This window comes from Vidua chalybeata, chromosome 15 (assembly GCF_026979565.1).
Source record: "Vidua chalybeata isolate OUT-0048 chromosome 15, bVidCha1 merged haplotype, whole genome shotgun sequence".
Classification (NCBI taxonomy): Eukaryota; Metazoa; Chordata; class Aves; order Passeriformes; family Viduidae; genus Vidua; species Vidua chalybeata.
In genome coordinates, this window is record NC_071544.1 from 13,788,441 (window position 1) to 13,801,092 (window position 12,652).

Consider the following 12,652-nt stretch of genomic DNA (forward strand, 5'->3'; position numbering starts at 1 on the left):
GCCACCCTGAAGGGAAGCAGCTGAGATGGAGGAGGCAGCCTGCTCAGAGGGCTGCTGTGCTGCTCTGCTCTGAGCTGGAGATGGTACAGCCCAGCTGTTAGAAGCAGATTTGAATCCAAACAGAAGTGCTCTGCAGTCCCCTGCAGCATCACTTGGACAAGCCTGGGAACATCCAAAAAAGGTTCCTCCACCGGTGGGGCTGATGCACTTTTTCTGACATTTTAAAACATTAAAATCCCATCATGACAAGTGGGTCATGGCCAGGGAGATGAGGAGCAGGCCCTGGGAAAGACAAGGGCTGTGCCAGGGGCAGATGAGGAACCTGTCACACATCTGCATCCATGCCTGACAGCAATTCCAGCTGATCCCAGTGCCCAGCTCTGGCCCTGCTCTTTGCTGTTGTTCCTCACTAGACAGCAAGAATGACCTGCTGGTTTGCTCTCATATTCTTGGAGACAAGTTTGTGGGATGTGGTGGGCTTTGGGAAGCAAATAGGATTTCTACTTGTATTAAAGTAACACTAACAATGCCTAATAAAAAATTTAGTTCCCATCCTCCCTTTCTTAAAGGGAGGGGAATCCCTGGAATGAAATGTTTGGGCAAAAATAGATGAAAAGAGAGAACAGGCAGAAGTCTGAGCCTACTACATTGGGTCTGTGTGACAGTCTGGGTACCTATTCTCCTGTAAAGCTCCCTAAATATCCCTTGTTCTTCACCTCAGTGGCTGAATGGCAGCCTAGAGCTCTTTGAGAGCACAGGAGAACTCCCTGCTTTCTGTTTTTCCCATGGGATGTCGCCTTAAATGGTGGAGGCTACATCACTTGGAAACTCAGAGAAGACAAAAAAATTCCTGATAACGTTTTGCAGGTAGTAAAATGCAAAGGAAAGAGGAGGCACAAAAGAGTTTACTTAGGATTCAGTCAGAGTATGACCAGCTAGTTGATCATGTTGGTATTATTAATAGAAAAAATTAAAGTACTATCACTAAATGAACAGACAGGGAAGAGTCAACCATGCTAACAGATGCCACCAAATACCAGAGTCAGGAGACAGCTAAATAATGTATTGTGATAACAGAAACACGCTGGTGACCCAGTGCTGCAACATGAAATGAAAAGGAATCAATAGAAAGTAATGACAGAGAATAATACGTGGATTAGTGAGGACAGAGATGGATTTCTGATCCAGGATTTTCCCCAAAAGACAGCTATGTGCTCTAAGAACTATAAATCTTTAATCAGTTCATCAACTTATTCCTCTGTGCATACATTCAGGGCTAGATAAAAGTACCTTCTGCATCTGAAATTCAGGCACAGCAGTTTCTGGGGCTGAGCAGAGGTGCTTGACTACTGGAGTGCATCCAGATCCTGGAGTGAAGGGCCTGGAAGAGGGGCACTGCACAGGGATTAGTGATTGCCTTGGAAATGATCCAGCCAAAGCTGACCATCCACAGAAATGATCCCCCTGCAAGACTCCTGAGAGGCAAAAGGGGCAGGGGATTTATGGGGGTACAAGCTGCTTGCTGAGACAGCCACAGGAAAGGAAAAGGACTTTGCTCCTGGTCCAGAACCTTGTAAATTTGGCTGAAAGGAAAATGCAAAGCAATGGGGGGACAAGTCCAGAGCCCAGACCTCTCTCTCACTGGACCACACCTGTTTTGGCAGTAATGTCTCTCTCTGCCACCAGCAGAACCCAGGAAAGCATTCCTACTCCAGAGCAGCCACCAGCTCAGCCCCTCTGCTGGGAAAAGTGGCTTTAGACTCTCTCAGAAGATTAGAAATTAATTCCTGGTTTCCAATGCATGAGCACACACTGTAACTCATTATTAAGAAGAGATTTTGCCCTCAGCACCGCTTCTCCTTCTGGCAATGCCTTAAAAGAAAGCTGCAGCAATTACATTTTGTGGGAAACTCTTTCTTGAGGCATGACATCACCCTGGGCACCCTGGCTGAGCCCCTTGCAGGTGAGGACCAGCTGTGTCCTCATTTCTGGGTCTCTGGAGGTTCAGAGGTGGTGCAGCAGGAGGATGGCAGTTGACTCTCTGTTAAGAGTGGATTTTATTAACCCACAACCACAAGTGGCAAGAAGTAAAACTTTCTGAGGGCTGGGTGGATTTGATGTAGTAGATTTTGGTATGAGGAGAAAGTACAGTAAACTTTGGATCTCAATTTTTACCTTGCCTTGACCTCACTTGTGCCTCAAATGAGAGTTCTTTAGAAAAACTTCTCTGAAGTCAGGAGATTTATATCTTGTTTCCAAATGGAACAGACTTTGCTGAAAATTTCATGGATTTTACCAGGTCAATACAATTTATGATGAAATAGGAGACGTTTAAATCTAGTTCTACATAAATAGCCCCAGCAGGAAAGTAGTGGAGCCTGATAAAAAAAAAAAAAAAAAAAAAAAAAAAAAATTAATTCATTTTTAATGCATCTGCATCAGAAAATGTAACATCAGCCAAGGAGATCTCAAATCCTTCCTGCAGAGGGTAGGAAAGGGAACACACTGCTCATGCCAGCGAGTGTGTGGGCAGACTCACTGGCTGCACGTTTTCTACAAGGATTCATACCACCTTTCCTCAAGTGACATTCAGACCATATCCAGTGCCAATATTACACACAGTTAACAGAGCACAGCTTGGAAAGTGATTTTCCAAATTATGAAGTAGATGGGTAAATGTGGCAAGAGTGAGTGCAGCAACCACCATGGGTGACGTCCCAGAACCAGGGGGTGAGGACACCAACCTGCTCTGCTGAGAGCATATCCCAGTGTGCTGGACACAAAATCCAGGCTGCTAGGGAAGAGAGATGCAGTAGCAATGTGGGAGTACATGCATTTGTAGAAACAGAGGAATTCAGTTCCTCCAAGGGCATTTGGTCAAAGCCCCACCAGGCTTCCACAGCGAGCACCTTGCACTCACTCTGCAGCAGCAGAGGCTCCATCATTACCAAGCAGCTTTATGGCCATCCAAATCTCTGAGATCTCTGTTCCTCGAACTTGCACATCTTTCAAGAAGAAAAACAGGGATGAAAACTAACTTGAAAGCTGGGCTTTACTGCCTTGAGCCAAGATTCACATGATACCTTTTAACAGCCTTTCCTTCCCCGGATTTCAATTAACTGCTCTGCACCGGAGATTGCAGACTGTCAACTCATGCAAAGACTAAATCCTTTCCTAGAGCTTTTTAAACTATTTTCTCAAGCTCCTGACTGCAGAGGGCTTTGAACAAACTGCTTCCAAGGAGGGAAAGGAAAATGAAGTGAATGGTTTGTTGCAGTCAGCAGCATTTCTCCCAAGGTGCTCGCGCTGCTGCTCTGCTCTGGGGAAGAGGAGCTGTCACATCTCAGTGGACTTTTTCCAGGCAGAGTCATCAGTTTTGACTTCATATTTCCTTGGGGTTAGATGGAAATTTCTCAAGAATAAAAGTAGGAGGCAGAAAGGCACTTACCTATCTACCTATCATACACAATCCGCGAGAGGTGAGACGAGAAGGGACTACAGAATGTTTCCAATTTGCTTCAGAGCAAAAAGAAAGAGCAAAAGAGAACTGAAATGCTTTAGTAAAACCTGACACTCCTCGTTTTTCAGGTCAGGACCAAGATGGAGGTGATATTTGAAAAGGATGCCTGCTTTTCCATGAATTTGTTTGAAAACTAGGTGTTACACTGCAATAACTGATGCTGTGTACAGGTTGGTGAGAAATACAGATTTAAAGAGAATCCTCCACTCTGGGGACACAAAGTGAGAAAATTAGGAACCTTTTAAAAATCTGAAAATTTGATAGACTGTTAAAAGTGACAATAAGTCAACTGAACTATGTTAGCAATTTGCAGGAGGGACCTGAAAGATAGTAGCTGGATATGGGGAACAGGTTTTTTGTTTTGGGTTTGGTTGGTTGGGTTTTTGAAATTCAAAATTTGTATCAGTTTCTTTATATATAGAGAGAGAGTACATGACCTTCCAGACCTGACATTCCAGATTAATTTTTAATTCTCTCATAAAGGGGGAAATTGGAATAAAGAAATAATGGCTGAGAAAACAAAACAAAGCAGTCGCAGAATCACTGTTCCCTCTGCCAAAAAATTAAAAAATCCAAACCTAAACAGCAACAACAAAACCAACACTATATAGAATAAACTTTTAAACCCAAACCAAAAAAGCCAGGTTCACCATGGATGCAGCCCAGCATTATTCCCTGCATTCAGACTTGCAGAGACACAGCCCTGGAGACTGTTCAAAGAAAAATTCCAGTGTTAAAATCTGGTCATTTTTCCATTTCCATCATTGATTGCTTCCAGATAAGGAAATGTACTACAAAGTCACTTGGGAAGTAGCTTTTAACATGCCTCCAAGACTTCCAGGGGTTTAACTGGTGTTTAACTGGTGTTTAACTGGTCATTTCCTCACTCAAAGGTGCTGCTTCAGACCACTGGACTGGGGCAAGGCAACCTCAGCACTGCTCCCATTGCATATCAACATCCATTATTCATTTTCTTGTTAAAGGAGGCTCCAGAAATTCCTCAGAAAAATAGGAAAAAGACTAAGAAAGAGGAACCCATTGTCCCATCAACACAAAGAGCAGGGACAAATATAAGTAGGAGTATATTTACACCTGAATATGTATATATGTCCCCTCCTGAAAGAATGACAAACTGCAGTAAACTGCATCTCTCGCTGTTTTACTGTGTTTTGTCCCCTTCTCAGGACATTTCCATCTTCCATCTCCCTCCCTCCTCCATCATCTTGGCTCTAACCTGGCACAAACCCTTTGCTGCATTTTATATAACTTCATTGGTCTGGCTTTCCAACTGCTTAACAGCCCTTATCAGCAAATAAAAGCCTCCAGCAGCAGATGAGCAAAGTGATTGAGAAAGCTATAAAAACTGAAAAGAGAGAGCTGTCTGTAGTTAAAACAAGCCTCAGCTCCTGCTCCCCAGCCAACTCCCCCACTAAGCAGGGAGGAATAGCAGGTTTATTACCCTCCCTTTGATTGTATGTCATCATTACAGCATTGTTTTCCCACATACCAATTCCTTCCTAGCTCCCACTTGCAATAAAAACCAGAGATTTGGGTTCTTTTAAAAGATTAATGGACACAGCTGCCCTCATATTCTAAACTTGTGGAGTGGCTGGATATCACTCTTGAAATTCCAAATTCTGGCACTTTTCTGCCAAGGCTGGAAGTCAACGATGTCGTGAATTACAGAAGAGTTGTGTGGAGGGAAGGAGGTGGCACTGTGGAGAAATGAGACCTGTTGAGGGACAACTCCTCATAAAGAAACTCCAGAATTAGCAACCCTTTTTGATGAAAACAACAAACAGCAAAAGTAAAAATGGTTTACATAGAGGTTTACAAGAGGAAAAAAAAAAAACTATTTTGCACAGAATGACTTGAGACTTGTCTGTGCTCTGCTTTGAGGGTGAGTAGGAAGTGATGCTCAAAACCAAGCATGAAATCACTGCTCTAAACACAAGAGTTGATTCACGTGGGAGAAAAGCACATCTTGAGGTCTGCTTTGGAGGTGCTGGGTGGCTGGGATGTGCAGGATGAGGGTGGGAGCCACGTGCCCAGGGCAGGTTACACGGGTCAGCACAGGAGGTGCAGGGATGGAGCAGAAGAGAAAAAGAGAGGAGGGTCTTTTGGCTGGAAAAAACCTGAAACTGGGTTACTTTCTTTTGCAGGTGGGAGACAGTTTGTGAGCAAGGGCTGATTTCTGTCCGTCTCTCCCAGCCCCAGGAGGATTGGTGATTGCCCTTGGATGAACCCCTCATCCCTACAAAATGTCCATGCAGAGGCTTGCTGTGGATCTGTAAGGTCCCCAGAGCCATCCCATAGTACCCCCTCGGCTGTCAGGCCAGGCACAGGCTGACAATTCACAAGGAAATACAAGGGGCTAGGCAAAGCCAGGCTGCTGCCAGGGGTTAGGAAGGGCAGGTGGGTGACACAAAGGGCTGGTAGGGCACCCTCATGTCCCCAGAGCTGGGGCTCAGGTCCAGTCCTGCTCACATGCCTGGCCAATTCCCAGGACAGGACAGGACCAGCTGGGACTCCTTGCTGAGGAGGGAAAAGCAAAAGTAAATCCAACGTGACCTTCCCTACAAGCCTGTGTGGGCTGTCAGGACCCAAAAGAAGAAACCCAGACCTGTGGAGCAGCAGTGAGTCTCTTGCCAAGCCAGAGATGCTGTGTTTTACACTCTAGCTCTGATGTCTGCATTTAGTATTCATTGCCACGTCACTGATCCTCATGAATTCCTCCCGTGTGCATGTGCCTCTCTCATCCATTTCTATCAGCATCTCACTGTAATTTATTATTAGTTAAGAATTAATAGACACTTGGAAGTATTATGTTACATTTTTGTCTCCTGGTGCTCTGAAGCATTTCACGCAGCAGATCAAGCATTAAATCTGTCATGTAAACACATTATTTTGTCATGTGATGCATTATGATAGCCCAATACCAGGAAAATGAAAAGCACTTAACGGTTCGTGTTTGATGTGTACTGTCAACAAAACTCAGGAAGAATTTATAGGGTGTTGTGGTTTAATGAGTACCTGTTTAATAGGGTTTGAGTATCATTCAAAAATGTGGCTTTACAGGAGACATGTGATACATTGAATTTCAATGTGAATTATAAAGCCCAGTCTAGATCTCCAGGCTTCTACACTGCAAAGATAATAAGATCCAGGGAGCTGTTTGTTAGCAATAAATCATGACCTGTTCTCATTTTCTCTTGGAATATTCCTCTCTCCTTCATCAGGTTTTATGAAGCTGCAGGGTTCATGTATGGAGGTGCCACCCAGTATCTTTGGTTAGGGCAGAATAACTCAGCTATAGACAGGGGATGAATGAAGTAAAGAGAAAGAAAGAGCTGATAAATAGGAACTCCACCAAACACCCAGTCACTGGCAAACCTGGCAAAGTTTAAAGAAGAGTTTGTTAATGACTTGGGAGAGCTTCAGTGAGTGTGTTTCCAGGTGGAATCTTCACCCAGCAGACTCCTAACTAAAGCCCCTCACACCTGACCAGATGTATCACAACAGCAGCACAAAAAAATGCCAAAAATCTCAACAAAGATGGAATTTCTTCTCCCTTTCTTCCCCAGGATGCTGCTAGAAGTGACGTGCTAGGGTTTTAGCTTGTATATTATTCATATATTTTTAATCATGTAATTCTGTAATGTATACCTCTGGACTCCATATACACTGTTAGCTGCTGCTTTCCCATTTTGGTCAGACACAACAATTCCTCTCCAGGCCTGGCAGTCAAGGACCCCTCACTAACTCAGGCCCTGAAAAATGTAAACAAAAGTGAGTTGGGGGGAGCAAACTTGGGGTAAATGACTTCATTACCTAAAACTAATTGGAATATTAACCCCCAATATGCAAATGGACCAAACTTATAAAAGTGTGAAAACCTGTGACCCATTGTCCATTTTTGGGTGTAGTCCCTGGGGGGCTTCATCTGCCCTCAATGTACCTGAAGGCCCTTCAATAAATATACCTGCTTTTTACTCCCTTAAATTTTCTGGACTCTGTTTTTAGGTAGCCCAAAAAGGCATCAGGAACACCTCCCACAAACCAAGACAAGATACAGTGTGATATGACAAAAAACAGAGAAGAACCTGAAGATAAATGCCAATCCCCTCCTTAGCCCACAAAAGAACCAGCCAAGCAGTGCTGACAGAGGGAGCCCAAGGTGGATCCACCAAGAGGATCCAAGGTACAGCTCTCCTGTACCTCATGGTACACAGTTCACAGGGTGAGAGTCCTAAACCCATCTCTTCAGACAGCTTTGGTTAGAATTCATCAAGACCTGATGCAATTAAATGCTCCAGGTTATTAATACTAACAAGATTTACTGCTCCCCATTTACAAATGATTTGCATTTTTATGCATTCTTTTAGCATGGATCATCACGACTTTTCTTTGGTATTCATGAGGTTGCAATTTGTGTATTTCCATAATTACCTCATCATATTCCCCATTAGATAATGGACCAAGGGCATAAAACACCAAGCAGAATTCAAAAGCAGCGTTGACTCTCTGCTCCACTGAGAGATTGAATGTCCCTTGTCCTTGAAGCAGAGCTCACAGGAAAGCCCTGGGAAAGGGCCCTGCCCCAGCATTGGCTGAGACTTGCAGGTAGAAATAAAATTTAAAATAATTAAAAAAAAAAAAAAAAAAAAAATCAGTGCTTGATCATTACAGCCTCCAGGAGTTTGCCTCCCCACCCTGAGTACATTGACACATTCTCTGCACAGCCCCTCTGGACTAAAGAGGATTGTACCACAGGCATGACAAGCTAAGGAATCACAACCATTTCCATTCCACAGCTCTTAAAGCAGGACACAAGTGAGAGCTGAAGAACCAGAGCCAGCTTGGACAAACAGTCCCCCATGCCAGCACACTGTCAGCACACCCCCTAAGGGACAGTTTGCACCCCAAACCACACAAGTAATTCATCAGTGCACTGGAAGGAGGGGGAGGAAGAGAGGGAGATGAATTTCATGTACATGGAAACCTTTTTGTGCACTTAGGGATGGAGATGAACAGATTTAAAATTAACTGGCTTAGTTCACTGCTGGGCAAGTGATCTAAAATGGCCAATAAATAATTCATCCCAGCACCATCCATCACTGTGCAGCCCAGTCAGTGGCACAGCCCACACTGGGGGCTGGCTTGGAGAAAAGAGACAACTTAATTCAGCACAAAGTAAAGAACCCAAAATCCCATAAATGATTCATCCCTGGATTAAAAGCTAGAGATTTCTCCATAAATTTCTCTGCCCTGCATTAAATATGCAGATGATTGCGTGATGTTTATTAACTACTGGATGGCTTAGTTAAGGATGACACCAGCTCTGGTGTTTGAGAACACCTTTGAAGCCATGAATCTTCATTAGATGTGCATTTAAACATGAAAAAGGGTTACCTTCCAGCATTCAGTGTTCACTTACATCAGTAGAACTACAGAATACGTATATGAAATAAGAGAGTCAGGCCTTAGTATACTCTGTTTTAGAAAACATAATTATAGAAAGGATTTATTCCTACCATACACCTCTTCTCCTAGGTATTAAAAAATACCAACCCCCCCAAAAAAACACCCAAAACACACCCCCACTTAATTTTCCTGTTTTTCTAGATACTTAGAAAAAGAAGCTGCATTTTGAAATAGTCAGAGGATATTCAGCTTCATTTCTTCTAAATAAAAAAAAAATTAAAAAAAAATAAGATATTTTGGGAAGTGGTAGATTTCTCTTCCTCTTGGAGAAGGGTCAGTGCTTGAAAAACTAAAGAAAGGCAATGAACTTTTACCAGAGATAATTTCCTAATACCTTCCTTCCCAATCCTTGCATTGGTACTTGCACACTTCAATTTGCCTCTCTCTCTTCCCTCATGATCCTTCCTGTCCCAGTTTCAAACTACTTGGAGCTCTTTAGCTGAGGTTAGAAAAGAAGTCCTGTGAGGAGAGACTGAGGGAGCTGGAGCTTTTATCCTGGAGAAAAGGAGACTCAGGAGGGACCTTCTTGCTCTCAGCAGCTCCCTGAAAGGAGGTTGTGGCCAGGTGGGGATCAGGCTCTGCTCCCAGGAAACCAGCAACAGGACAAGAAATGATATCAAGCTGCATCAGGGAAAGTTCAGGTTGGACATCAGGAAGAATTTCTTCCTGGAAGCACTGTGGGGCATTGGAAAGGCTGCCCAGGGAGGTGGAGGAGTCCTCATCCCCGGAGGTGTGCAAGGAACTGTCCCTCAGGGCTCTGGTCTGGGTGACAGGGTGGGGATCAGTCATGGGTTGGACTCGATGATCTTGGAGGTCTTTTCCAACTCGTTGATTCTGTGACTCTGCACTACAGGGTGAGGAGATGAGGCTTCTCTGGGGGAAGCCACTCCAATCTCAGTGTTCCTGTCAGTTCCTGAACACTCTCCAAAGTGATTCCTTGGAGGGCTCCTTGCCAAGACCCCCGTCCTGCTGGATGGCAGGAGGGAGTGGAGGCTGAGACGAGCTGTGGGTTTGTTCAGGGCTGACATTTCCTTTCCCAGGTCACTGCTTCCACAGTGTGATTGCAGGAGCTGCTGAGTCTTGGGGTTTGTGTTTTTTAATTAGCAAGGGAAACCAAAACCACACTACTCCCAGCTGGGGTTAGATGGCAGCAGGAAGAGGAAACCAAGAATTGCATGGTCACCACAGCCTCAGGAGCACAAGAAAACCAGAGTGTTACTGAGACTGGCAGGAAATTGTGCTGCTAGAGGCCACATGAGCCAGAGCCCAAGCCAAGTGTGCTGAAAGCATTCCCTGGAGCCATGAGCTCAGCCCATGACCTCCTGGCTGGGACCTCCATCGTCCCTGGAGGAGGCTGCATGGATTCTGCCTGGCATCAGCAAATCTGCATCACCTTTACAGCCTCTTCTCATCTCTCCAGATGTTTCTCTGCTCAGTCTTTGCAGCTCAATTTTGCCATCTGCTGTCATGTCTGTGGCAGCATGTCCCGCTTCCTCTTTCTACCAGGCTAAAATTTTCCACTTTTTCATGCATTCATCTCACACTGTGTGGTTATCTCTGTTCTTTCTCCAAGTCCCATGATGCTATTTATTCTTATTTCTAATTTCCTATGTACTCAGCCACATTCTTCCCTTCTGCTTGCTCTTTCTTAAGCCCCAATTACATTTCACCTTTGAAACCAAGAGATTTATTTATATTAACCTAAAAAAATGCCTGGAAAAGCACATTAAGGCTAAGAAACAAACCTGGAAACATAATGAAATGTGCTGCTGAGATGGAAAGGGACCATGAGAACAGTCAGCTCCAATAAAGTCTATTAAGAGAGGTCTCTTATTAATCTCAAAATGATATTTAATTCATTCCTCTGGTTTCTCTCTAAAGGATTTGTACTCCTAACTCAGCACTTGCCTTTTTTTTTTCAGTATTTCCTCCTGTTTCCTCATTAGTCAATCCCATATCCCAAAATATTCAAATCTCCTTTTTTAATTGCTTTTCTGTGCCTCCTCCATACTAATCTGGCAGTTCAGTCATTATCTCCTCACCTCAGACCTCCTTTACCCTTTTCAATCGGTCATTTTGATACAGACAATTGTCCACAAAGTACTGGGGACCAGTAAAAATTATTGCTTGAACCAAAAGCAAAATCCTTCATTAATTAACAGCCTTGCTCCACAGAGCTGAGCCAGACTCTCCAGACAGAACAACATTTAGGCTTGACACGGACTCTAAACAAATTAAAACCTGCTTTGCTCTGCCTGTGCAAGTCCATAAATGCTGAGATAACTCCAGCAGCTCCAAGTGCTGGGGAGAGGCCTCAGACCTGTTTAATTTCAGCTCGTGGTGCTTGACAGTTTGAGAGGTGGTGGGAGGCCAGGATGGAGGGAGTGGAGCTTTGGGGAAATGCAGGGTGGTTTTAAAGCAAATGGCTTTGCTCCTCTGCCCTGGGTGTTGCTTTAATCCGTTACCAGAGGGTTTTTTTGGCTACAGTGCTTTATCTTAAGTGTATTCTTTTTGTCTTCCAAGGTAAAAGTCTTAAAAATAAAGGCCAACATTTCCAGATGCCAATGACATCCCTCTTCCACAGCCTTTTCTTTCAAAAAACTTGCTGCTTTCATCCAGCTTTTCTCCACTAGACCCAGAGAAAGCATTCTGGGGCTTCTGTTGCCTTTGCAAAGCAGCATTTCCTCCAGCTACATTTAAAAGGCTCACTTTAACCTTCCCCTGAACATACTGACAGCCCCAATCCTCACAAATAACTTCAATGAATTTTCATTTAAATTTAACCCTCCCCAAATCCTTGCCTCCAATTGCCATCCTAAACCCAAGGATCTGCCTCAATAATTGGGCTGAATAAAAAGATAAATAAGAATGCTCAGTGGCATAAGTTACACTTACAGCTTCCCTGCAGCTTCTCAGGGCTGCATTTCCACACAGCTGAGCAGATCAAACTCACTTTGTTGGCTCCCATCTCTTCTCCCCTTCTGCAACTCCCCAAAACCAGGGCTTTTAAGTCCAGCCAGCACCACAGCAAATGTGCTAGAACCTTCCCAAGTGAGAGCTAGCTCTGCTGTAATGAAGTCATTAATGAAGAGCTAATTAGGAAGAGCAAAAGGATTGGCCCAACTCTGCCAATTGGAAGCTGCAATGGAGATATTGTTGACTTAATTAGCAGGTTTAATTGGGTGGGGGGGAAGAAGGCAAAAAGAAAAGTTTGTGTTTTTCAAAGGTGTACATCAAAACTGTTTGGGATTTTCTTTTTTTGCTTGTTTCCTTTTATTCCTCACAGGTCTGTGTGGGATTCATGCCTAGAAGTGAGAGAAGCCAGGTCCCTGTGCTCTGTGCTGGGGTGGTGACAGCCACAGTCACTGGTGTGGGACAGACAGAGTCTGAGCTGAGCAAAGCCAGCCTGGGAGCCCACAGGCCACGTTCTGTCTGGGGACTCTCCTGTGCCTCCCACAGCACCACCAGAGCGGGGTGAGGGCAGGGCTCTGAACTCTGGAGACCAAGAGGCCCAAAGAGGAACCTCCCCTGCCTGCCCAGCTCACAGGGAGAGGCTGCTGGAGAGTTCAGCAGGCTCAGCACAGCCCTGAACACAGCCAGAGGGGAAATCCAGAGCTGCCAGACCCTGCTGGCTTCTGTTCCTGTGCT